The sequence below is a fragment of the Pelophylax lessonae genome, assembly GCF_965119305.1.
Source record: "Pelophylax lessonae genome assembly, chromosome: 1".
NCBI lineage: Eukaryota > Metazoa > Chordata > Amphibia > Anura > Ranidae > Pelophylax > Pelophylax lessonae.
Window position 1 is genome coordinate 195,414,933 of NC_138768.1, and position 25,185 is coordinate 195,440,117.

The window sequence follows — 25,185 nt, forward strand, 5'->3', positions numbered from 1 at the left end:
GCAGCTGTGTGTGCGTGTCTGGCCCGGGAGCTGAAGGGTCCCAATGTAGTGGCAACCAAAAGTGGGGGTCCATGGTGGGTGAGTGATAAGTGTGCAAATGAAAAAAGCACCTTTCCATCTGTCATGTGTAAAAGTATACATAGTAGTGAGAAGGTAGCAAATTGCAACCGATAAAATGATAAACATAATGTGTGTAAGATGGAAAGGGCAGGTATGAGAGGGAATAGTTGTGCCGTGATAGCCAAGAGTGAACAAGAGAGGAGAAGACACCATGGGAAAGGAAGGGAAGGATGAGTGACAGTGTGTCAGGTAGGTGCCAAGGTAGGATAAGGAAGAAAAGGAATCATGGGTGGAGATGTAGAAAAGCCACCCTGAGAAAAGTGAATGCAGGGAGAGAGTGGTGCAAGCAAGGACAGTGAGGACACGGCAACTGACCTACCAATTGGATCCGAGACTGGAAGCACAGGTGGGACCCTAACGTCATGCAGCGGGTGTGCAGAGATCTGTCAGACTGGCGGCGTCTGTGGTCTCGTGGAGGAGAGGAACGCTAGAGGCGGACCTCTCCGACCCATAGATGTATGAGCACGCATACAGCGCGGTGACGTCAGTGGAAACACCGACGCATCACGCTGGGGGTGCGGCATGACGCCGATGTGCAGGTGGACCCGCTCCTCCCATAGATGGGGAGGGGCGGGGACAGCAAGGGAGACGGAGCCTCCCTATTCGCACATCGCAGCTCCCGGGGCCAGAACTTGCAACATCCAGCACACAGTGAATCCGCTGTATCAAAGTCATTGGATGTAATAAACGTGGCAGAGTAAAGACTCAATGCATAGTTGCATATGGCATATATAGGGAATTGTTGGGAATAAACCTATGAGAAAAAAGGAGGGGCACCAAGGTTTAATTTTCCAGCCAGAGAGGGAGCCAGATCATTAGTGGGCACAGTGGGTGTCTTCCACCCTAATATAAATTCAAAAAAAGGGCAATGATCTGGATCCCACCGAAACACTCCTCCATCCCAAAATATACATACAAACAAGAGAACTTGGCCCGCGGGACTTTATATGAGGTGTGTTCGGAGGCTGGAGAAAAATTAAGTACACAATTGGTAAAAGCAATATTTGTTTTATTGCAAGGTATGCACAGGTTGTGAAAATACAAATAAATAACAGGTGCTCAATGGCACATGACGTAGCTCAAAGGCTGTAATGTCAATATTAAACAACACAGGCAAAATTGAATCACATGTTGGAAAGCATCTTGGTATAACCACTCAATTTCAGATAAGACATAAATATTGTACTGAGTTGACATAACAGTGAAATTTGTATATATCGTCGTGAACTGACGCGTTTCGGGAGCAACATCTCCCTTCCTCAGAGATCAATAGTTCGAAGTATATCTATAAAAGAACACTGTTGTTAAAATATGCCATAGCCCTATGATTTAAATTGCAAAGTTCAATCAAGTATTGAGAACTTGATGAAGTATAGAATACTCACAACTCAATAAGACTTAAGTGGAGAAATTGGACTCCTGTGTTGCAGCTGTGTGTGCGTGTCTAGCCCGGGAGCTGAAGGGTCCCAATGTAGTGACAACCAAAAGTGGGGGTCCATGGTGGGTGAGTGATAAGTGTGCAAATGAAAAAAGCACCTTTCCATCTGTCATGTGTAAAAGTATACATAGTAGTGAGAAGGTAGCAAATTGCAACCGATAAAATGATAAACATAATGTGTAAGATGGAAAGGGCATGTATGAGAGGGAATAGTTGTGCCATGATAGCCAAGAGTAAACAAGAGAGGAGAAGACACCATGGGAAAGGAAGGGAAGGATGAGTGACAGTGTGTCAGGTAGGTGCCAAGGTAGGATAAGGGAGAAAAGGAATCATGGGTGGAGATGTAGAAAAGCCACCCTGAGAAAAGTGAATGCAGGGAGAGAGTGGTGCAAGCAAGGACAGTGAGGACACGGCAACTGACCTACCAATTGGATCCGAGACTGGAAGCACAGGTGGGACCCTAATGTCATGCAGCAGGTGTGCAGAGATCAGTCAGACTGGCGGCGTCTGTGGTCTCGTGGAGGAGAGGAACGCTAGAGGCGGACCTCTCCGACCCGTAGATGTATGAGCACGCATACAGCGCGGTGACGTCAGTGGAAACACCGACGCATCACGCTGGGGGTGCGGCATGACGCCGATGTGCAGGTGGACCCGCTCCTCCCATAGATGAGGAGGGGCGGGGACAGCAAGGGAGACGGAGCCTCCCTATTCGCACATCGCAGCTCCCGGGGCCAGAACTTGCAACATCCAGCACACAGTGAATCCGCTGTATCAAAGTCATTGGATGTAATAAACGTGGCAGAGTAAAGACTCAATGCATAGTTGCATATGGCATTCACTTTTGTCAGGGTGGCTTTTCTACATCTCCACCCATGATTCCTTTTCTCCCTTATCCTACCTTGGCACCTACCTGACACACTGTCACTCATCCTTCCCTTCCTTTCCCATGGTGTCTTCTCCTCTTTTGTTCACTCTTGGCTATCATGGCACAACTATTCCCTCTCATACCTGCCCTTTCCATCTTACACACATTATGTTTATCATTTTATCGGTTGCAATTTGCTACCTTCTCACTACTATGTATACTTTTACACATGACAGATGGAAAGGTGCTTTTTTCATTTTCAAAGCACCTTGTCCCCATGTTGATGAAAACAAGGCCTCTTCTCCGCAAACCCTGGTCTGTGGTTGCGGGGGTCTGCGGGCAGGGGGCTTAACAGAATCTGGAAGCCCCCCTGATCCCAGCTCCCCCAAACCAAAATTTTAAAGAAAAAACAGCGTGGAGCCCCCCTACCCCCAAAATCCATACTAGACCTTTATCCGAGCATGCAGCCTGGCATGCCAGGAAAGGGGGGAAGCAAGCGAGCACCCCCCTACTAAACCATACCAGGCAACATGCCCTCAACGTGGGGGGGTGCTTTGCAGCAGGGGGGCTCTGACCCCCCTCTCCAAAGCATCTTGTCCCCATGTTGATGAGGACAAGGGCCTCTTCCCCACAACCCTGGGCTGTGTTTGTGGGGGTCTGCGAGCAGGGGGCTTATCAGAATCTGGAAGGCCTGCAGATCCCGGGCCCCCCTATGTGAATGAGTATGGGGAACATTGTACCCCTACTCACTCACCCAAAAAAAGTGTCAAAAAGAAAAAAAACACACACAGTTTTTGAAAATTCCTTTATTAAAGATAAAAAAAAACATGTCCCCCAATGTAGCTCTATCATCAATCACGACGCCTGCCACACTGCCGGACCCGTAAAAATTAATGCTCTGCCTGTGACAAAGGTTAAATGCCGACTGCCTGCTCCGCCGTTTGACAATTTTTATATAGGTAAGGGGAGGGGCCACCTGGCATCGTTACCTGGTGGCACCACCCCCTTGTGACACGACCGACCTAACATGCACTAATCGGTTTGGCGGTGGCGGTGGGCGTTGTGATTGAAAATGCAGCTACATCGGGGGACATTGTTTTTTATTTTTTAAAAGGAAAGTTGCATGCCACATGTCGGAATCCAACTTTTATGCGACTTCCATTCAAATCAATGGGCTGAAAGTCGAATCATATAAGATGCCCCAAAACAACCCCCCCCCCATGTTGAGGGCATGTGGCCTGGTATGGTTCAGGTGCTCGCTCACCCCCACCCCTTTCATGACCTGCCGACCTGCATGCTCGGATAAGGGTCTGGTATGTCGTTTTTTTTTTTTTTTTGCTGTGGGGTTCCCCTTAAAATCCATAACAGACCCAATGGGCCTGGTATGGATTGGGGGGACCCCCACACCGTTTGTTTTTACATTTTTGTATTGCTGGCAATAGTATTGTATTGCTGGCAATTTAATTTTTTTTTCTCTTTATAAATGTAAATTTTGCTGCAGCTGGTTTTATACATGGTACAGATGTGCCACTTTACAGGGAGACTAAGCCCCCCCCCCCCAGGCACTCTATTTAAAGGAATTTTAATTTTTACTTTTCACTTTAAGCATCATTAAAATTACTGCTCCTGTAAAAATAATCTTTTTAAAAAAAATGTTTTGCATTGATGTCCCCCAGGGCAGTAACCAGGCCCCTATATCCTATTTATGGCGAATAACTTACATATAAGCCTTCAAAATGGGCACTTTTGATTTTTTAAGTTTGGGTTCTATAGACTTTAATAGGGTTTGCGGTTCGCATCCAAACTTTTGCGATGTTCGAGAGTTCTGGCGCGAACAGAACCGGTGGGTTTTCAGCTTAACTCTAGTTACGAAGCAACAAAAAGTCTGAACAAAATGTAATTTGTATAGATTTTCAAGCATTGTATATATTGTCAGCATTTAATTAATTAATTAATTTATTTATTTCAGGTACTTATATAGCGCTGTCAATTTACGCAGCGCTTTACATATACATTGTACATTCACATCAGTCCCTGCCCTCAAGGAGCTTACAATCTAAGGTCCCTAACTCACATACATACACAGTAGGGCCAATTTATTTTATACAGGATCCAATTAACCTACCAGCATTTCTTTGGAGTTAAAGGGAACTTGTTACAGATTAGGCTTCCAGTCTTACCCTGTGCTGTTACCCTGTGCTGGAGGCTGCATGGCAGAGAGAAATGGCAACCTCCAATCCTGGATTAGGCTATCCACTATAATATCTGCTAACTATTCTATAAGGTTGCTTTCAGGATTTACCCTTTACCTGTGAAACAGGCAGTGAAATTTAAAATGCTCACAACCCAGTGCAAAGGTGATTAGAGGTTTGGCTGTGTGCCCAGTATGATAAAGATGTTGTGGGTCTCTGATCCATGAACAAAATCCATGAAAGATAAATAAAGAAACAAGTCAGCATCTTTGTGCTTCAAAGGATAAAATAAATCTCCCCTCAACTAACTAAAGATGCACACAAGTCATAAAAAGGCTTAACCAGTTCCATACCGGCGCATAGTAAAATGACGTCGGCAGGAACACTGCGTCGATCCGGGCGGGCGTCATATGATGTCTGCCTGGATCTGCTGCTCTCCAGCCTCCCGGCGGGCGCACAGCCCGGCGGACACGCCGCATCCCTGATCGGTGTAAAGAGCCATTAAAAAATGTCTCTTTACCATGTGACCAGCAGTGTCCAATCACAGCCGGCCACATGCACTTCCCTCGTGCACACCGCTCGCACAGTCCATCCCTGATCAGGGTAAAGAGCCAATGAAATTGGCTCTTTACCACATAACCGGCTGTGTCCAATCACAGCTGGTCTCAGAATGTCAACAGAGAACACGGTAACTAGCTGTTACCGTGTTCTCCTCCTCACACACTGATCCTGTGTGAAGAGGAGATTTCGGTAACAGCTAGTTACCAATCACAGTGCACCCCAAAACACACTGATTGCCCCCCTAATAAAGAGTACCTGTTACTACCCCTTCAAAGTACCTGTCAGCAGCCCATCAAAGTACCTGTCACCAGCCCATCAGAGTACCCGAGTACCTGTCACCAGACCATCAGGTACTCTGATGACAGGTACTCGGGTACTCTGATGGGCTGGTGACAGGTACTCGGGTACTCTGATGACAGGTACTCGGGTACTCTGATGGGCTGATGACAGGTACTCGGGTACTCTGATGACAGGTACTCGGGTACTCTGATGACAGTTACTCTGGTACTTTGAGTACCTGTCATCAGAGTACCCGAGTACCTGTCATTAGAGTACCCGAGTACCTGTCATCGGAGTACCCAAGTACCTGTCATCAGAGTACCCAAGTACCTGTCATCAGAGTACCCGAGTACCTGTCATCAGCCCATCAGAGTATCTGAGTACCTGTCAACAGCCCATCAGAGTACCCGAGTACCTCTCTGTATCCCATCAGAGTACCTGACTACCTGTCTCCAGCCCAGAGTACCCGAGTACCACTCTGCAGCCCATCAGAGTAGCCAAGTACCTCTCTGCAGCCCATCAGAGTACCCAAGAACATGTCATCAGCGTACCGAAGTACCTGTCACCAGCCCATCAGAGTAGCCAAGTACCTGTTATCAGAGAACCTGAGTACCTGTCACCAGCCCATCAGAGTACCCGAGTACCTGTCATCAGAGTACCCGAGTACCTGTCTCCAGGCCTTCAGAGTACCTATCTGAAGCCCATTAGAATACCTGAGTACCTGTCTCCAGCCCATCAGGGTACCTGAGTACCTATCTGCAGCCCAATAGAGTACCTGAGTACCTGTCTTATGCCCATCAGAGTACCCGAATACCTCTCTGCAGCCCATCATAGTACCCAAGTACCTCTCTGTAGCCCATCAGAGTACCCGAGTACCTGTCTCCAGCCCAGAGTACCCAAGTACCTGTCTCCAGCCCAGAGTACCTGAGTACCTGTCTCCAGCCCAGAGAACCCGAGTACCTGTCTCCAGCCCAGAGTGCCCAAGTACCTATCTGCAGCCCATCAGATTACCCGAGTACCTGTCTCTAGCCCATCAGAATACCCAAGTACCTCTCTGAAGCTCATCAGAGTACCCGACAGTGGCGGCTGGTGCTCAAAATTTTTGGGGGGCACAAACAGAAAAAATTTAATAGGCATTGCTTTGCGGCAAAAAATTGCATGACTTTGAGGTCACAAAAGTGTGAAAGGGGCCTTCAGTAATCAAAGTATAGTGTGCCCCCTTTCAATGCAGAGTTACCACAGCATGCTACCATCAATCCAGAGTTACTACAGCATGCCCCCATCAATGCAGAGTTACCACAGCATGCCCCCATTCAATGCAGAGTTACTACAGCGTGCCCCCATTCAATGCAGAGTTACTACAGCGTGCCCCCATTCAATGCAGAGTTACTACAGCGTGCCCCCATTCAATGCAGAGTTACCACAGCATGCCCCCATTCAATGTAGAGTTACCACAGCATGCCCCCATTCAATGCAGAGTTACCACAGCATGCCCCCATTCAATGCAGTGACCAGCATGACCCCCATCAATGCAGTGACCAGCGTGCCTTGCCCCCTTTAATGCAGTGACCAGCGTACATGCCCCCATCAATGCAGTGACCAGTGTGCTGTGCCCCATCAATGCAGTGACCAGCGCGCTGTGCCCCCTTCAATGCAGTGACCAGCGTGCATGCCCCCATTAATGCAGTGACCAGCTTGCCACGCCCCCTTCAATGCAGTGACCAGCGTGCCGTTCCCCCTTCAATGCAGTGACCAGCTTGCCGTGCCCCCATCAATGCATTGACCAGCGTTCCGTGCCCTCTTCAATGCAGTGACCAGCGTGCCGCGCCCCCTTCAATGCAGTGACCAGCGTGCCATGCCCCCATTAATGCAGTGACCAGCGTGCATGCCCCCATCAATGCAGTGACCAGCTTGTCGTGCCCCCTTCAATGCAGTGACCAGCGTGCTGTGCCCCCATCAATGCAGTGACCAGCTTGCCGTGCCCCCATCAATACAGTGAACAGCGTGCCTGCCCCCATCAATGCAGTGACCAGCGTGTATGCCCCCATCAATGCAGTGACCAGCTTGCTGTGCCCCCATCAATGCAGTGACCAGCTTGCCTGCCCCCATCAATGTAGTGACCAGAGTGCATGCCCCCATCAATGCAGTGACCAGCTTGCCGTGCCCCCTTCAATGCAGAGACCAGCGTGCCGTGCCCCCTTCAATGCAGTGACCAGCTTGCCATGCCCCCATCAATACATTGACCAGCGTGCCGTGCCCCCTTCAATGCAGTGACCAGCGTGCCGTGCCCCCTTCAATGCAGTGACCAGCGTGCCGTGCCCCCATCAATGCAGTGACCAGCGTGCATGCCCCCATCAATGCAGTGACCAGCTTGCCGTGCCCCCATCAATGCAGTGACCAGCTTGCCGTACCCCCATCAATGCAGTGACCAGCTTACCTGCCCCCATCAATGCAGTGACCAGCTTGCCGTGCCTGCTTCAATGCAGAGACCAGCGTTCGTGCGTGCCCCCTTCAATGCAGGAGCCCTGGAGCAGCCCGGCGGCGACGGCTTCTCTTGCCTTCAGTCCCGGCGGGCGGCTTCTCCTCACTCGGCGATGGCTTCTCTTGTCTTCAGTCCCAGCGGGCGGCTTCTCCTCACTCGGTGACAGCTTCTCTTGTCTTCTGTCCCGGCGGGCGGCTTCTCCTCACTCGGCGACAGCTTCTCTTGTCTTCTGTCCCGGCGGGCGGCTTCTCCTCACTCCGGCGGCACGTCTTCTCGAGTCCTCCTGCCTCCTCCTCGGCCAATGGCATGGGGTTTGCCATGCGGCCAATCAGGAAGCCGGTATTAGACCGGCTTCCTGATTGGCCAGGAGGAGGATCGGTGTGACAATAGTGAATTTTCATTCGTTATTGTCACAGAATGGGTGGGCTCTGCGCCCCGGTTCCACCATTTGCATCACCCTATTAGAGCCTCTGGCTCTAATCAGTTGATTTTAAAAAAAAAAACATTAAGCTCCACGCGTCTGGCGCCCTGCATGCAGATTAGGGGGCCAGACGCATGGATGGGGGGCGGCGCCCCTGCGCCCTCAATACACTGGCTGCCACTGGTACCCGAGTACCTTTCTGAAGCCGATCAGTGTACCTGAGTAACTGTCTGCAGCCCATCAGAGAACCTGAGTACCTATCTGCAGCCCATGCCCTCCTAGATTATGTGTTGGGGTGTTTGCTTTCCAAAATGGGGCCATTTTATGGGGGTTTCCATTGTCCTGGTGCTCCAGGGCCTTCAAAAGTGTGATTGGTTGTAATGAAATTATATGTGTAATTTATGCTCCTAGAACACCTGACGGTGCTCCTTGAATGTTGGGTCTCTGAATGTGGCCAGGCTGTGACTGGGTCTTACATATGTGGTATCACCATACTCAGGAGGAGTAGCAGAATGTATGTTGGGGTGTCATTTTTGCTATGTACATGCTATGTATTAGAAATATCTTATAAATTGACAACTTTGTGTAAAAAAAAAAAAAAAATTTGTTCATTTTCTTTCCACATTTTCCAAAAACTTGTGAAAAAAAATGACATGTGCAAAACACTCATTGTGCCTCATAGAATATACATTGGGGTGTTTGCTTTCCAAAATGGGGTCATTTTGTGGGTAATTCCCTTGTCCCGGTGTTCCAGGGCCTTCAAAGGTGTGATAGGTTGTAATGAAATTATATGTGTAATTTATGCTCCTAGAACGCCTGACGGTGCTCCTTGCATGTTGGGCCTCTGTATGTGGCTATGCTGTGACAAAGTCCCACATATGTGGTATTGCCATACTCAGGAGGAGTAGCAGAATGTATGTTGGGGTATAATTTTTGCTATGTACATGCTATGTGTTAGAAATATCTTTTAAATTGACAACTTTGTGTAAAAAAAAAGAAAAGTTTTCATTTTCTTTCCACATTTTACAAAAACTTGTGGAAAAAAATGACATGTTCAAAAGACTCAATAAGCCTCATAAAATATATATTGGTGTGTTTTCTTTCCAAAATGGGGTCATGTTGTTGGTAATTCCATTGTCCCGGTGCTCCAGGGCCTTCAAAAGTGTGATAGGTCGTTAGGAAATTATATGTGTAATTTATGCACGTAGAACACCTGACGGTGCTCCTTGCATGTTGGGCCTCTGTATGTGGCCAGGCTGTGTAAAAGTCTCACACATGTTGTATTGCCATACTCAGGAGGAGTAGCAGAATGTATTTTGGGGTGTAATTACAAGTATGCATATACTGTGTGTTAGAAATAACTTATTATGACAATTTAGTAAAAAAAAAAAAAATATATATATATATATATATTTCTTAATTTTCCCAAGAATTGTGGGAAAAAATTACAACTTCAAAAAACTCACCAAGCCTCCTACTAAATACCCTGGACTGTCTACTTTCCAAAAATGGGTAATTTGGGGGGTATTTATACTGTCCTGACATTTCAGGGCCTCGAGAAATGAGATAGGCCATCGGTACATCAAGAAATAATAACCACTAATTTAGGTTATTTTTACCAAAGATATGTAGTAGTATAAATTTTGGCCCAAATTTATGAAAAAAAATTTATATTAGAAACTAAAACAAAATGTTTTTTTTTTTTCAAAATTTTTGCTCTTTTTTCACTTATATTGCAGAAAATAAAAAACCCAGTGGTGATTAAATACTACCAAAAGAAAGCTCTATTTGTGTGAAAAAAATGAAAAAAAAAATTTGATTGGGTACAGCGTTGCATGACTGAGTAATTATCATTCAAAGTGTGAGAGCGCTGAAAGCTGAAAATTGGTCTGGGCAGGAAGGGGGTGTTACTGCTCTGTATGGAAGTGGTTAAAATGCACACAGGTAACCAGTCTTTTTTTCAATGTCAGTTATTTAACCAGGTGTTAATGAAGTGATCAGGGCAATTTTACCGCCCAAAAGGGATGAGCTCAAGCTTTGTCCGTTTGGGTGTTCTCTAGAATACTGGACTTGTTACTCATTTAGTGGGCTCCAAACATCCAGTATAGTATATACAATATATGGTAGCTTTCGGTCAATGGTTAAGAAAGCAGCAGGTTCCGGCAACCACCACATCCATAGCAACCATTGATATAATCCAGACGGGAATCCCCGGCTATGTTAGCAAAGTAGCTATGATAGAACTGACATCACTGACTAAATATGGTCACATGGCCATATTTGAGCAATGACTCAACTACTTCGCCCAGGAGAAGCAGGGGCAGTATCTGAGGGCCCCATCATTTTTTAAAGGGGCCTCCAGATTTAGGTAAGCATCCCCACACAAACCCCCCCCCCCAACCACTGGGCCAGGGTTTGTCGGGAAGTGGTCCCTGTCCTCATCAATATGCTACCCCCCTGGCCTGGTATGGTTCAGGAGGGGAGAGGGTGCATGCTTGTCTCCCACTTTCTAGGCCTTCCAGGCTCCTTGCTCAAAAAAAGGATCTGGTTTGTAATTTTAGAGGGTCTCATGCATTGTTTTTTTTTTTTTTTTTTTTGGGGGGGGTATTGAGTTCCATACCAGATCCTCATAAAGAATAAGGGTCTTGTGTGTATTTTTGGGATAATCCCACACCTTTTTTTGTGTGGAGTCCCCCATTAACATCTATTCCTCATAAACACTAAAAATTCCAAATGGACTCTCTGCATACAGCTATACACCCTTTCTAGCAAAAAAATTATTTTTTGGTTCACATACACAGAAATACATGTTTAAGCTGGCCAGCTGCATCAAAGTAATCCATCTCTGCATCTATTTGACCCATTTTGGCTTTATATCCACTGGAGTATTTGTATTTTGCAGAGCAGTTTAGGTACTGTCCAGAGAGGGACTACTTTGACTTAGTAATTAGTGTTAACATGTGGTCCCCACTCTTTAGAACCTAATGTGTTATAAATATAAATGTATAAGCTATTTGGTTTTGAGCACAGGTAAATTTTATTTCTACTGCTTTGCAGGTCAGTGTGCAGACCTGAAACCCGTAGCTCTCCTACAGCTTGTGTCTATTTACCCCATATTGGCACTACATTCACTGGAGCATTTGCAAAGCAGAGTAGGTACTGGCCAGAGAGGAATTACTTTGATGCAGTTGTCCAGCTTAAACATGTATTGCGACTTATGTGAACAAAAAATACTGTTTTTGTGCCAAGTTTGCTAGAAAGGGTGTACAGCAGTGAGAGTCCATTCAAAATTTTTTGGCCTTATGCACACAGGGCATTAAAAAAAACGAGCTGCAAAGCCAGTACTGATGCCAGGAAAAAGCGGCTGTAAAAACACGCTTTTAGAAACTTTTTGCAATTAATTTAATGCGCATTTAGCCGCGTTAACCTTTAGCAGCATTCCTCTGCCTCTTCTATTTTCCCCTCCCAAATCCAATTACTACAGAGCACAAGTTGCACGGCTTGTCAAAATCAATGGTTCCCTATAAGAGCTGTCTTAACGGATCTGACTTTCAGCCCATTGATTTGAATGGAAGTCGCATCAATATACAACTTATGGCATGCAACTTGTGCACTAAGGATCTTGAAGGGGAACCCCACGCCAAAATAAACAATAAAAAAACGGTGTAAGGTCCCCCCCACCCCTGGGTGCCCTGGGTGGTGGTTGTGGGGGTCTGCGGGCAGGGGACTTATCAGGATCTGGAAGTCTCCTTTAAGGCCCCTGGATTCTGGCTCCCCCTTTGTGAATGAGTATGGGGTACATTGTACCCCTACCCATTCACCCAAAAAAAGTCAGTGTAGTGTTACATTCCAGTCTGCATCGGGGGTAAGCCTATGTTACTTCTCCCTCACATGCGAAAAATAGGCCAGCAGAAACAGTGCTATTCATTGTTGCCAGAGTCGCGATTGTGGTCAGCCATCGATCGTTTCCTCACTAGGCAACAATCCCCGGTCTCACATATTCCTGCAAACCCGTTCGCATCCATGGATCCCCTGCTGGGGCCAACAGTGCTGCATCAGTTGTAGCAGCCACTATTGGGACTAATCCACTCCCTCCATAGGGTTGTTTTAACCCCAGCTATACTGGACGAAAAGCTCCAAACCCTTTTATAACAAATAGTATGCAATATTGCGGTGGGTGGGCAAGATTTCCCAAGAATTACGGGGGGGGGGGCACCCAAATAAAAGAACGTACAGATGCTTTGGAAAATAAGTTTGACAATTTGGTGCAACATGTGCAAGTACTGGAGGAAGATAATTCTTTTTTAAAGCATTCGATATCCCAGCTGCAATTACAGCAAGAAGACCTGGAAAACGGAAAGGCGCCAGAACCTATTTTTTCGGTGTATACCAGAAACCATGGGCGACAATAATCTTTGCTCATATCTCCTGGGTCTCTTTAATACACTTGCACCCACTATTGCAGATATTGACTGGCTCTTGGACCGGGCTCACAGACCTGGAAATTTTACCCTGGAAATGTGTATGCTCCTAATTGGGCAAAATTATTTCCTCAATGAGGTTCTTGAGCCCACTCAACACTATTCCCACAGTGTCTAACCTACGCAGAGTGACATCTCTTTGTGAGCGATTGAGATCTTTAGCTCTAGGTAAGACTGCAAAACCCCTATTATGGGCCAAGCAAAAGTTCTACAAATTTTCTAATAAGCCACATAGGATTCTGGCTAAGAACATTTGCCCTCACCTATTCCATTCCTTACCCAACTTCCTTATCCAGGTAGATGGGAACCCGGTTCATTGCCCCCTCACTATGACCAAGACCTTCGGGTCTTTTGACTCCCTCCTACTCCACCCTATATTCAACTAGTTATCCTCCCTGGATACAGGATATTTTCCACTCCCTCCATCAATTTGCAAACTATCCCCTCTCTCTTCTGGGCAGAGTTAATGTCTAGAAAATATCCTTATTGCTCAGGTTACTTTATTTCTTTAAGCCTTTGCCAGTCGCCATACCTATGTCCCAACTTAAAGCCCAGAAAGAGGTTTTCTTAAATTTATTTGGAATGGGAAAGCCCATTGGATTGCGAGTTCGGTGGTCTTTTCCTTGAGGACGATGGGAGGGCTAGATGCTCCTGACATTATTTAATATTACTATGCTTCCCATCTCCGGGCTATCATCTCCTGGTCCAGTCTAATGGCTCTTAATCGATGGTTGGAGATCGAATAGGGTTCCCTTTATCCAGTTCACCTATGTTACCTGATATGGTTGCAGTCCTTACACAGAGATTCTATACAAAGGTGTATTGCCCCAATGCTTTTCACTCTAACAATTTGGTGTAATTGCCTTCATTGCCTCTCTCTTCACCATGCCCTCCTCTTACTACTAAAAAAATGTGTGAAATGCATCACTTAAGCGGGCTCCTCTCTTGACCAACAGAAGCCTCAAAACTACGTTTTCCATGACACTGTAACCTACCAGAGTCAGGAAAAGCATTAGATAAACTTCTCTTTAAAGAAGAGTTTTCATCTTCTGCACCCTCTGTGGGGACGGGATGAGTTCTGAGACTTTTGTCTTGTAACGGTGGTCAAGGAGGAATGTCAAAAAATAGCGATCCTTCTCCTGGATGCCACGTATTCATGGGTCCTTTCGCAGGCTTTGAAGCATTAAGGGAGCCCATGCATTGCAAGTTTGCAAAGACACGAGAAGCAGACTCCTCTGGAACTGCCTCCTCCCACATACTACTCTCAAGGGTTCCGGGGATGGAAAACCATCTGTCGGGGGTTGACATACAGTATGTTGTCCTCTGCTTCAATGCCTCCAAAACTGCCAAAATCCTCCTCCTTCTCCTCCCTCTTCTCTTGTGCGTTCTGTGGAGTAGGAAGAATGGTGTCTACAGAACCACCTCTGGGCCTGTTCCAGCAGAGCTGCAAGAATCTCTGCTCCGGTGTGGTTCCTGTCCCATAGACACACCAACTGAAGCACTGCATGGCACCCTTTAGCCTGACTCATTGAATAGCCCCTTGAACACTTAGGGGGTTCTTGTGGTTTGTAGGACAATTCAGCAGAGGTGGGAAAGGAGTAGAAGGAGGAGGGGGTAGAGCTGACAAATCACTCATCATCACCACTAGCTGTATGGAGACGTGTTGACAAAACAAGTTGCAGCACTTAGCCCTGTCCTGCATCCTTCTGAATTGCAAGCAGAGTTACCCAGTGTGCTGTGAATGAAATATAGCGTCTCTGACCATGCTTGCTGGACCACGTGTCAGCAGTAGCGTGGACTTTGCGGCTGACTGCCTTGCCCAACGATGCTATCACATTGCCTTGGAATGACCTTACATGAAAAGAAATACAGACTGGGAACCTGCCATTGTGGTACAGCACATTCTGCAAATTCACGGAAGGGGGCAGAATCCACCGGACGAAAAAGTAGAAGTTGTAAAGCTAGCAGCTTTGACAAGCTTGCATTTAGATGCTGGGCATGTGGATGGCAGTGACTGTATTTTTTTTTCTTTCGCTGCAGCAGATGGGGCAAAGAAATTTGGCGGCTTTAGTCTACAGCTGGTGGTGTGCTACTGGCAGATATGCTGCAAGAACCTGGGACACCCTGCGCTAAATCATCATCCCTGTCAGTGGAGGCTGCTAAGAGGTCATGAGGTATAGCGGGGGTAGACTGAGGTGTGAGTAAGGAGAAGGAACAGTATTGCGTCTCTTTTGTGTGGCTTTCAAGTGCTCTTGCCAACGGGCTGAGTGGTGGGAGGGTAAATGCCCTGTCAAGCATGTGGTACCCAAATGGCTGTTGTTTTTGCCATGCTTGATGTGCTTGAGACAAAGTTTGCAAATTGCAACAGTGTGATCGAATGCACATGTGCTAAAAAAAGGCCCAGACAGCTGAGCTGTGGGAAGGGTGCCGGGAGATAACAGCTCCACAATGTGATGGAATAGGGTAGCTGCTCTCTACTCTTCCATGATTGCTGCCCTTTTTTTAAAATTGGAAAATGCCCAAGACCAACCTCCCAGATGGTCAATGGGGGAAAAAAGGGGGGAAGGGAGCGGGGAAGGGAAAAATGTTGTATGGGACTTTCAAGGTACCGTAATCAAGGATAAACAGCAATAAAATCAAAATTTTTATTCCAAAAACATAATTTAAAATCATATAACAACAAATAGCAGCATGTGTGAACACAAACAGTGTTTACATATACTCTGAACAGTGTTTATAGACACAATATGAGTTTTGGCAATCCTGTGATGGATTCTCAAACTTCTGAATGTGTAAACCTCGACATGTTTCATGGTGTGACCACTTCTTCAGGAGGATGCTATACACATTTTTGCTTTAATCTAATGATAACAATTAGATAACTAGTAATCACATAGTACAAGTATAACATAATTTGCACAAGACAGGTATGGGAGGAGCCATCTTACCCAATGTTCAGAGCCAGGATGGATCACAAATCTGCGGACACAGCCACCAAAAACCTCTCACCGGCGGACATGGGAGACACTATATTGAAATCAGTTGTGAAGAGTATATATCTTTTGTTATTGGGTATAGAATTAGGGAAATTTTAACCCACATCCCGTGATAAGGGAAGAGGTAGAAAGGTAGTGACCTGAACATGCAGGGGAGAAGTGTGGTCAAACAACCTATCCCCAAAGAACCATGTAGCTGAAGAAAGGGGAAAAAAAGGGGAAAAAGGGGGGGCAGGGAAAAAAAGGAAACCAAATAGGGGAAAGGAAAGAGAAGAAGAAAGGGAGGGAAGGAGGGGAGGGGGGAAGGGAAAAAGAAGCAAGAAAAAGGTGGGGGGGGATAGAAAAATACCACCAATCACCAGAAAGAAAGCAAACATGATGTCAAATAAGGTCATAGTTATGGGCATCTAAAAGAGGGAAGACATACTCCCGACGGCCCTAATGAGCCATAGGTTAAATCCAATCCAACAGTCCTCCACCCGGATGGAATCCAATGCGAGGGATTGGGCCAGAGAACAAGAAGATGATATGCTAGTAGTAGTATGCACCACTCAATGGCAGAATTTCAAAATAGGTTTTACTAGCAATCTACCACAATGTCCCAAAGCGGCGGGAACATAAAAGATAGATGATCTAGAATGAAGATATACATAGGCAAAGCCTCATAAGTCAATGTGACTTGCGGCCTAAATAGTTTAAATGGTGGTATGTCATGTATTCATGAAGTCACCCAGATGTCTCTCTTTCCCGCTGTGGTCCCACGCTTTGCTCATCCAGATGGGGGTGAGGAGCAATAGCGTCCGCCGCCATAGCCGGCGGCAGGCGCTATTTAAGTGTCCGCCTAGTGGACCACATCACCGCTCTCCCGTAGGGCGCGTGACGTCAGGCCACTCTGACCTCCAAAGCCGCGCATGCGCGATAATCGACGTATAGAGACCGCAGTAATGATTTGGTGTCACATGATGCCATCAACCTTGGGGGTCACATGTCCGCCAGCTGAGAGTCGGCCACGCCCACAGAAGAGGATCCAGCCAAGCCCCTGACAGGATAGAAGAGGCAAATAAAGAAAAAATTATATATATATATATAAACAATATACATAGTGGCCATCCTTGGTATTAAATAATTGAGTTTTCTAGGGAAAAGGAAGGGGGGGGGGGGGAGAAAGAAAAATGCAGGAGGGAGAGGAAGGAAAAAAAAGGGGGGGGGAAACAGAAATAAAACATGAAAAAAGAGGGAAAATACCAAATTAAAAAGTGTGTACCTAGGTATGGAAGAAATTTTCTTAAAAAATGTGAATGAGGTATCACAAAAAAGGTTTGTAGCTATTAACCTCATTGATTCCTGGTCGAACTATAACATTTAGCCTTTCTATCCAACGGGTTTCGCATTATAACAGTTCCCTATCCCAGTTGCCACCCCTGGGATTTTCAGGGATGACATCTAGGGCAAAGAACTTTACCACCTCAGGTTGGAATCTATGACATAGACCAATGTGTCTGCCTACTGCTGTGAGTTTGCCGCTGTTTGAACAGTATAAATGTTCCCTATCTGCTGACGTAATTCCTGTCTGGTTTTCCCTACATAATAAGCATTGCACTCACATATCATCAAATAGATAACCCCTTTAGTTTCACATGTGGTATGGGCACGTGGTGAAAGAGTTTTCCATCAGGTAAGCGATATGTGGTGCCCGCTAGAATCCATGGGCAACATGGGCACTCCCCACATGGGAATGTACCACGACGGCCAATGGTTCGGCGGTCACCTACATCATAGTGACTATGTACTAGGCGGTCACGTAGAGAAGTGGCTCTACGGAAGACGACCTCAGGGGTATCTCTTACATATTTATTTAGCACATGATGCTCAGTGAGCATGTGCCAGTGTCGCGAGATGATTGTCCGTAGTTTTTGGTGATGAATAGAAAACTTGGTGATCAACTTAACGGTGTTTGGGGGGGAAGATTTAGGAGGCGGATGTAGTAGGGGAGGCCTGTCTTTAGCGGAAGCCCTGTTAAAAGCTTTTCTTAAGTTAGTGCGTGTGTATCCCCTTTGCAAGAGGCGCTGACGCAATAGGTCAACTTGGACATAAAAGTCCTCGTTGCGAGAACAATTGCGACGCAATCGCAGATATTGTGCGTACAGAATGCTGTGAATGAGTGGTCTAGGATGTGAACTGATAGCATGTAGCAGGGTGTTCCCAGCTGAAAATTTGCGATATAAATCCGTAGATAAATATCCCTCAGGGGATTTCAAAATCAGAAGATCTAAAGGGGGTCTCACCCCCCCTCCCGCCCCACCACAGCCACCTTTACTGGGCTCTCCCGTGCAATCAGAGAGCCCGGTAAGGATGCAACCAGCAGCGTCCTGCTCTAGGCACATGGTGAAAGGAACAGATGTTGTTACTCCCACTGTGTGACATCAGAAACAGGAAGCGACAATGATTTTGTCACTTCCTGTTTCAGGTTTTTAATTTACTTGTCTGTTACCGGCCAGTGAAGCAACCGATCAGACTGATCTATGTCTGATTGGCTTCATTGGAGGCCAAAGGAGAGATTTGGAGTCTAATAGACCCCAGATCTATCTATAAAGGGGAACTGTCATGGCCTATGCCATTACAAGGGAAATTGATATAAAAAAAAAAGTATAATGTCAAAAACAAAATCATAAAAAACTACATATTGCATTCATTCTTTCATTTATTATCATATGTAGATAGATCCAACATATAAAGTGCCATATATAAACATTGAAACATTAATATCACCTAAAGTGCAAACCTGTGCAAAATCACGAAAAAATGGTTCAGTGTATAATTCCTTGAAAGTGCAAAATCAACAAATTAAAAATAATGTCCAATTTAGGAATGAAATTCATATCCACAGTGCAATATCATGTAAAGTGCATAGTGTAATAATGTGCAAATAGCAAAGTAAGTTCTGTGTATATTTCCTTAAAAAATGTAAATTCCACACACTGAAAATTATATAAATAATGTCCAAATCAAGTATTAAATTGTGTCCATAAAAAATAGTCTGTGTTCCAAAGTGAAAGGAAATCACCACTAGTGCATCAATCACCAAGGGGAGAAGTCAGGAACACTTACCAGAAGTTGTGGACTCTACTGCCAATAGCAAAGAGTCTTAAGGGCAGTAGGCTTGAAGCCTTAGTGCAACACTTGGTTGTCAGCACCTCTTCTGATCTCTCAAGTGCTCAAAATATAAAGAATATCCACATAGCATAATACCATTAAAAGATTTCCAATTTTATTAAAAGTAAAAAACTTACAATTTCCATGTAAATAAAGGCATCCAAAGTGTGATTACATAAGGTCTTCAATAGGCGCAATATTATAGAATAGGGTTGGATTGAGCAATCGAACCACATTTCATAATTTTAGCGCAGCACTGTTTTACTGTACTTTCTGAATTGTTTCCAAAAAATATTGTTGTGTTGTTGTTCCCCCGCGGCAGTTCTTTACATTAAGTAATCACAGTAGTTTTTTTCTCTTTAGACATTTATTATCATATATTTACATAATACCAAATGATAGATAAATTACAGTGACTGAAGCAGGCTAAATATAACTAAAACACATCAAGAAACCAGTAGTTGTCATTATTTGTAATTTGGTTAAAAAAAATAAAAATGGGCTCTAAAATGCCTATTTTTTTTTTCCAGTTCGGGCCTGGGGACCCCCATTAACATCTATAGCAGGCCCTCATTTAGAATAAGGCTTTTTTCTTTGTAAATATCAGTGTTGTTGTAGTAGGTTGTATACATCCCACAGATGCGCCACTTCACAGGAAGAGTCAGGGTTTTTAAATGCAATTCTGCATTTTTAATGTTTCACTATAAGCATTATTAAAATCTCTGATCCCCGCAGAGTACATGTACCTTAGGGCAGTGCCCAGCTCCCCTTGCATTTTTTGACCTTAGCTATTAGTCTAGAAAATGGCCATTACTTTTTTTTTTCACATTCGGCTCCTGTTGACTTTAATGGGGTTAAAATTCAGCACCTCAACTTTAGTCAGCTTAGCCAACCTGCTCCACATTGATTGCAGGTATGTTCGGCCTATCAGTAATCATCATCTTTCAGACACCAATATCTCTGTGATCCCCACTGAGCTCTGAAAGAAACTGATACATGTTGCCAATTTTTTATTATACCACAGCCAAGTATGAGCCAGAGCCTCACTAATAGAATCCAAATAATAAAATAAGGCAGAACAATTCTCAGGATGCTTCTTTGCCAATAGTACTCCCAAAGATGAAGAAAGTTTACAGCTGTCCTAAAAGGCTATGATTTGAGATTAAACAGGCTTTCATCCTTTTCCTCCTTTTTTCTTTATCCCTCCTTTCTTTTAGTTTAAAATGCTCTGGCGGTAACAAAGAAAAGGTGTACATTCACTCCTTCCAGGTTTTATCTTTAACCTCTGTATTAAGCTGAACACCAAATGGAACCTCATAGCATATGAATCCCTTTTCTCTTAATCAGAAATGAATTCAGGTTTATATAGACATTTATTACGTCAAATAAGAAACACCATTAGCTGTGGAACTCCCCTGACTGATACGGAAATTGACTCTTTCCAACCCATTGCTCAGAAGCAGCCAATACAGCACCCTGACCTGCAACAAGACTAATGCTAAGGGGACCAAACATTCCACAACCACATCTTGAGAACATTATTAAGTTAGCTTGAGAAAGCCAACTTACTGAAATCCTATTTAAACTTCTTCTTCTTATTATTTTTCTGGCCACAAAATTTTTGGACACTAACTCCTCCTAGACCGTTCAAGCTACATACTCCAAACTCGGGTCAGACCTTCATACTGTTCTGACTCGGTGTGCTATATCTTTTCAGACTGGTTTGAGTTACGGTTTTCTTAAAAATTAATATTAAAAATCATAAAAATGCCCATAGACTTTCATTGACAGGATGTTCAGATGACCCAAGCTCCAAATCCCATTAGACTCAATCAACATGCTAGTAACTTTGATAATCATGCTAGCGACATGGCTAGTCACTTGCTAATTATGCTAGCGACATGCTAGCAACATGCTAATCATGCTAGAAACATGCTAGTCACATGCTAATCATGCTAGCAACATGTTAGCCGCATGATAATCATGTTCGAAACATGCTAGAGAAATGCTAGTAACTTGCTAATCATGCTAGCGACATGGCTAGTCACTTGCTAATTATGCTAGTGACATGCTAGATACCTTGCTAATCATGCTAAGTACATGCTAGTCACTTGCTAATCATGCTAGCAACATGCTAGCAACTTTGCTAATCATACTAATGATGGTAGTCACTTGCTTGTAATGCTAGCAATATGTTTTAAACTTCTTAAACTTTTAAATCTTTTTAAACTTTTTAAACTTTTCACATTTTCAAACTTTTCAAACTTTCTAAACTTTCTAAACTTTTCAAACTTTCTGGTCAGGCTTTCTCAAGCCAACTTAAAGTTTGTCTCGACAAACTTTTTTTTCTAGTTATTGTTACAGATACATACTCTATCTAAGCCATAAGTTGGGCTATAAAGCGTTCACACTATTGTCATTATACACTGTTTAACACCGATGCCATCCATGTCCTCTATATCTATGTCCTTATTCATTCTCTACCCAGCCTAGGGATTTATTATATATCGTTCTAACTGTTTTATCATATCTATGACTCTGTGTTGGTTTTTAGATGTCCTTTTTCTTGGTCATCACATCCTGTTTGATGTAACAATTTAACAGAGTTTTGGAAATGTTATATTCTCATAATGTAGCTTAAGGTTATACACTTACCGATTGTTTATTGTGCCTGCTGTATGACTTGTTCGTGTTATTCAATAAAAACATTTTGGAGAAAAAAAAAAAAAACATTCCACAACCACAGCTGAAGAATTCCAAAGGACTCCAAAATCTGCCTGAAAAGAAATTCCTACCTCAAGAAGCCGTGAACATCAAATGCTGAATGTAAGCATGTATTGCTAGCTAGAGCATCTGAAGCGGAGTGCATGAAAAGGAGCTAAGGTTGCTTTGAAGAATGCTGGTGGGTATTACTTTTACTATCAGGACAAACAGGGATAAGTCTATTGGGGCATGCTGATCCAGAAGCCGCCACTGAAAGTGGACCAATCATTCTAAATGAGGCAGCAAGGTGAGTTAATGTGCCATGCTTTGTTCTGCAGAAGTTTACTGGAAATATAAACAGTGAGAACAGGAATCTGCACTAACAACAGTATTCTTCCTGCTGCTTGACCCTAACACCCCATATGGTAAAAAGGAGGAGCTATGTCTTAACAGGAGCACCAAAGCCTGCTGAGACCCCCCTGGCAGGAGGCTCATTGTCAGAAATGAGGGACAGGTAAAGGAGCTGGGGAAGAGCTGGGATGGGTCTGTAATCCACACATGGATGAGAAGTGACTAATGTGGCCAAAAATAACTCTGTAACAAGAAAACCACCAAAGCATGAGGGGAAGTAGCACTAGTACTGCCAGGGATTTTTGCATTAGTGTCAACTAGATTGGCTAGATTAAAGGAGGAAATGACATAGTTAGTAACTAAACCTTGGGACTCCAAAAAGAAAGGAGGTGACCTACATATAACCATACTGCAAGTCCTGCATAGGAGAAAACAGTGATTACAGTCCCATGGGACCAGCTTGTTGGCAGGTGCAGTTAGCTTGCATGCAACTAGATGGCTCTGTTCCTATTTTGTTATGGTAAGGTAAAGAGATGTATTTGGGTATTATGCCCTCTTTCAAAAAAGTCCTTCCTCTAGTGATGTCATAGGTGTAGTCAGTGTCTATACAAATGCCAGTGTGGGAGGAGGCCAGTGAAGATGGGGAATGTGAACCAAACACCCTAAAGCTGCCAAAAATGTAGTCCCTTATTGAGCTGATCTAAAGGGCTTTTTGCAGGGCAGAAGTCCCAGGCGAAGTGGTACAGAACACAGAAGGAACAGCTGTAGTTTCCCTGTCTCCCCTGACCTTCTTCTGTGGGTCCTGTAGCAGAGTGCATAAGGCCTTCTAGGCCAGGCCAGAGTCCTCTGATATAAGTGTGCCATCTAGGAGCATGCCCTGCTGGGCAGAGCTATGGAAGGGAAATTGGGAGAAACTGGTATTATGAGGGCACCTAAATCCTACTTGGTGAAAAAGTTGAATGTTGTGGACTTATGTATACATGGGGGAAGTGGTCCTAACTCTGTGGTGCTCCCAAGGAAAGAAGGTGCAAAGGGAAGATGGCTTACAAAATATGTTTCTGCTTTCTGCACAGAAATGGCAACTACAGAATTTACACTCATGTGTATGGCCTTCTGTGCTGAAGAATTCTGCTAGTGTGTGAAATGTGATGTCAGATCAGGGATGTCGAGCAGGATGGCCAGGAGTATAACACAATATGGTGGAGGGTTCCATCAACAACAGGTGGGGTAGCTGTCCTATCCATGAAGGATCAGGAGGGAGACTTGCTCAGTTTGGCTCCAACATCTACCCAATCCTAGTCTCCCTTACAAGCAGGTAGCAGTTCAATAGCTCTTCTGCTCCTTTGCAGTGCTAACCAAGACCTGCTGAGAAGTACTCCTCTGTCACTTTTTCTTAGAACTGATTTTCTCACTGTTCTTGGGATGAGATCAAGATGGAGAAGGCATGATTCAGGTTTGTCAGCTATTAGCTATTGTTGGGGGATACTGAGGCAGCCACTAGAGATTTTCCTTTGGTCTGGCTGCTTAGAAAGTTATCTGAGGTAACAAACGTTGCCCTTGGTGGAAACATTGGTCACTGCCCTCCCCTTAATCTGCTCCCCTTCTGCCCACCTCCATCTAGAAACTGGAGATTTGAAAACTTGACCCAGTCATGGCATACCATCCTAAGAAAAGGACAGTATATTCTATATTTTTTTTAGGAAAAGCAGAAAATATATTCAAATTTGTCCAACTACATCTTTTTTGTTTGCTGTAATAAATGAGCATTTATGGAACGACTGAAACAAAACAATGATCAGTTGATCATTTACTAATACATTTCTAGACTGCATTATCACAAAAAGCTCTGTTTTCAGTGAAAAGTGGAAAGAGCACACATTGTATAACTAGTCTGCAAAACTTTGTTATGCCTCGTACACACGCAACGATGATCGGCCGTCTTTTGTCCAGTGTTGTTGTGTTGGTTGAAATGTGCTCTAGACTGCACATTTTCTCGGCCAACAAAAACCAACTTCAGAAGTGATGTCATGTGCTGGTTTACTTTCCGTGTGTTTTTTCTTCTCTGAGCATGCCCAGTCTTGCTCATCAGATTTTTGTCTGCCAAAATCTGTACTGACTGACGGAAAATCGGCCGTTCTGTTGACGGCCAACAAAAATTATATAGCCTGCACACCAGATTTTGTTCGGCTGAAAAGTCGGAGTCGGTTGTCGAAAGCATCATACTAACAAGCCGAAAATCGGCCGATCGGACGTTGGCCGAAAATTCATGGCCAACTATCGATGCGTGTGTACGAGGCATTAGTTGTACGCTTATCTGTGAGAAGTCAGAATCTGTATTGTCAAAACTTTGCAGAAATGAAAGCTGTCCTTCGGCACAAAAACAAATTAAGCCCAAAGATTGAAACCAGAAGTCTCAACGCAGTGAGTGTGCTGGTGTTTTATATTTCCTCTAGCCTGTCAAACTTCTCACTCTAGCTTAATCCTGATGCACAAATGTAGTCTTTCCACACTGCTAGACCAGAGCTACTGTACCAGTCTACACCTCCCTGCTTTTTAGGCAGAAATGACAGTACTGGTGACTTCATTGTTTGCTGACCCTTCCCCGGAGTACAATTTAAAAACGTTAGCAGTAGTATTGCTCTATGAAATGTCATATTTACATGTTCAGTACATTTAAAGTGTACCCAAGTCCCTAATCTTTGGTTCACACTGTGAACCATTTGTGAATTGCACGAGAACCACACCTCATTCCTGTTCAATTCATATGCGATTCAGTGTGGTGCCATTTGAGCTCATTCATTTTGAATGGGTTCAAATCGCATTGCATTGCGCCAAAGTCGTGCATGCACCAATTTTGGAACCGCACTGCAATATCATTGCTGGGTGTCCAGTGCATTCCTGTATCTTTAAGGAGGGGTGGGCTCCCTCCAGGCATACCTACTGTTAATTTATCCATTATTAGTTATGTGCTCAAACTCAGGGCACTCTGAAAATTATTAAGTTATCAGTGCAGTATACTAGGTGCCATTATACTAGTATAATGGCAGCTTACGCATATATTTGAAAATGTGTACAAACTAAACCCCTTGGTTTTAATGTGAACTGTTGGACAAGGTCAATTCAGTTTGTTGAAGGCTGGCTGG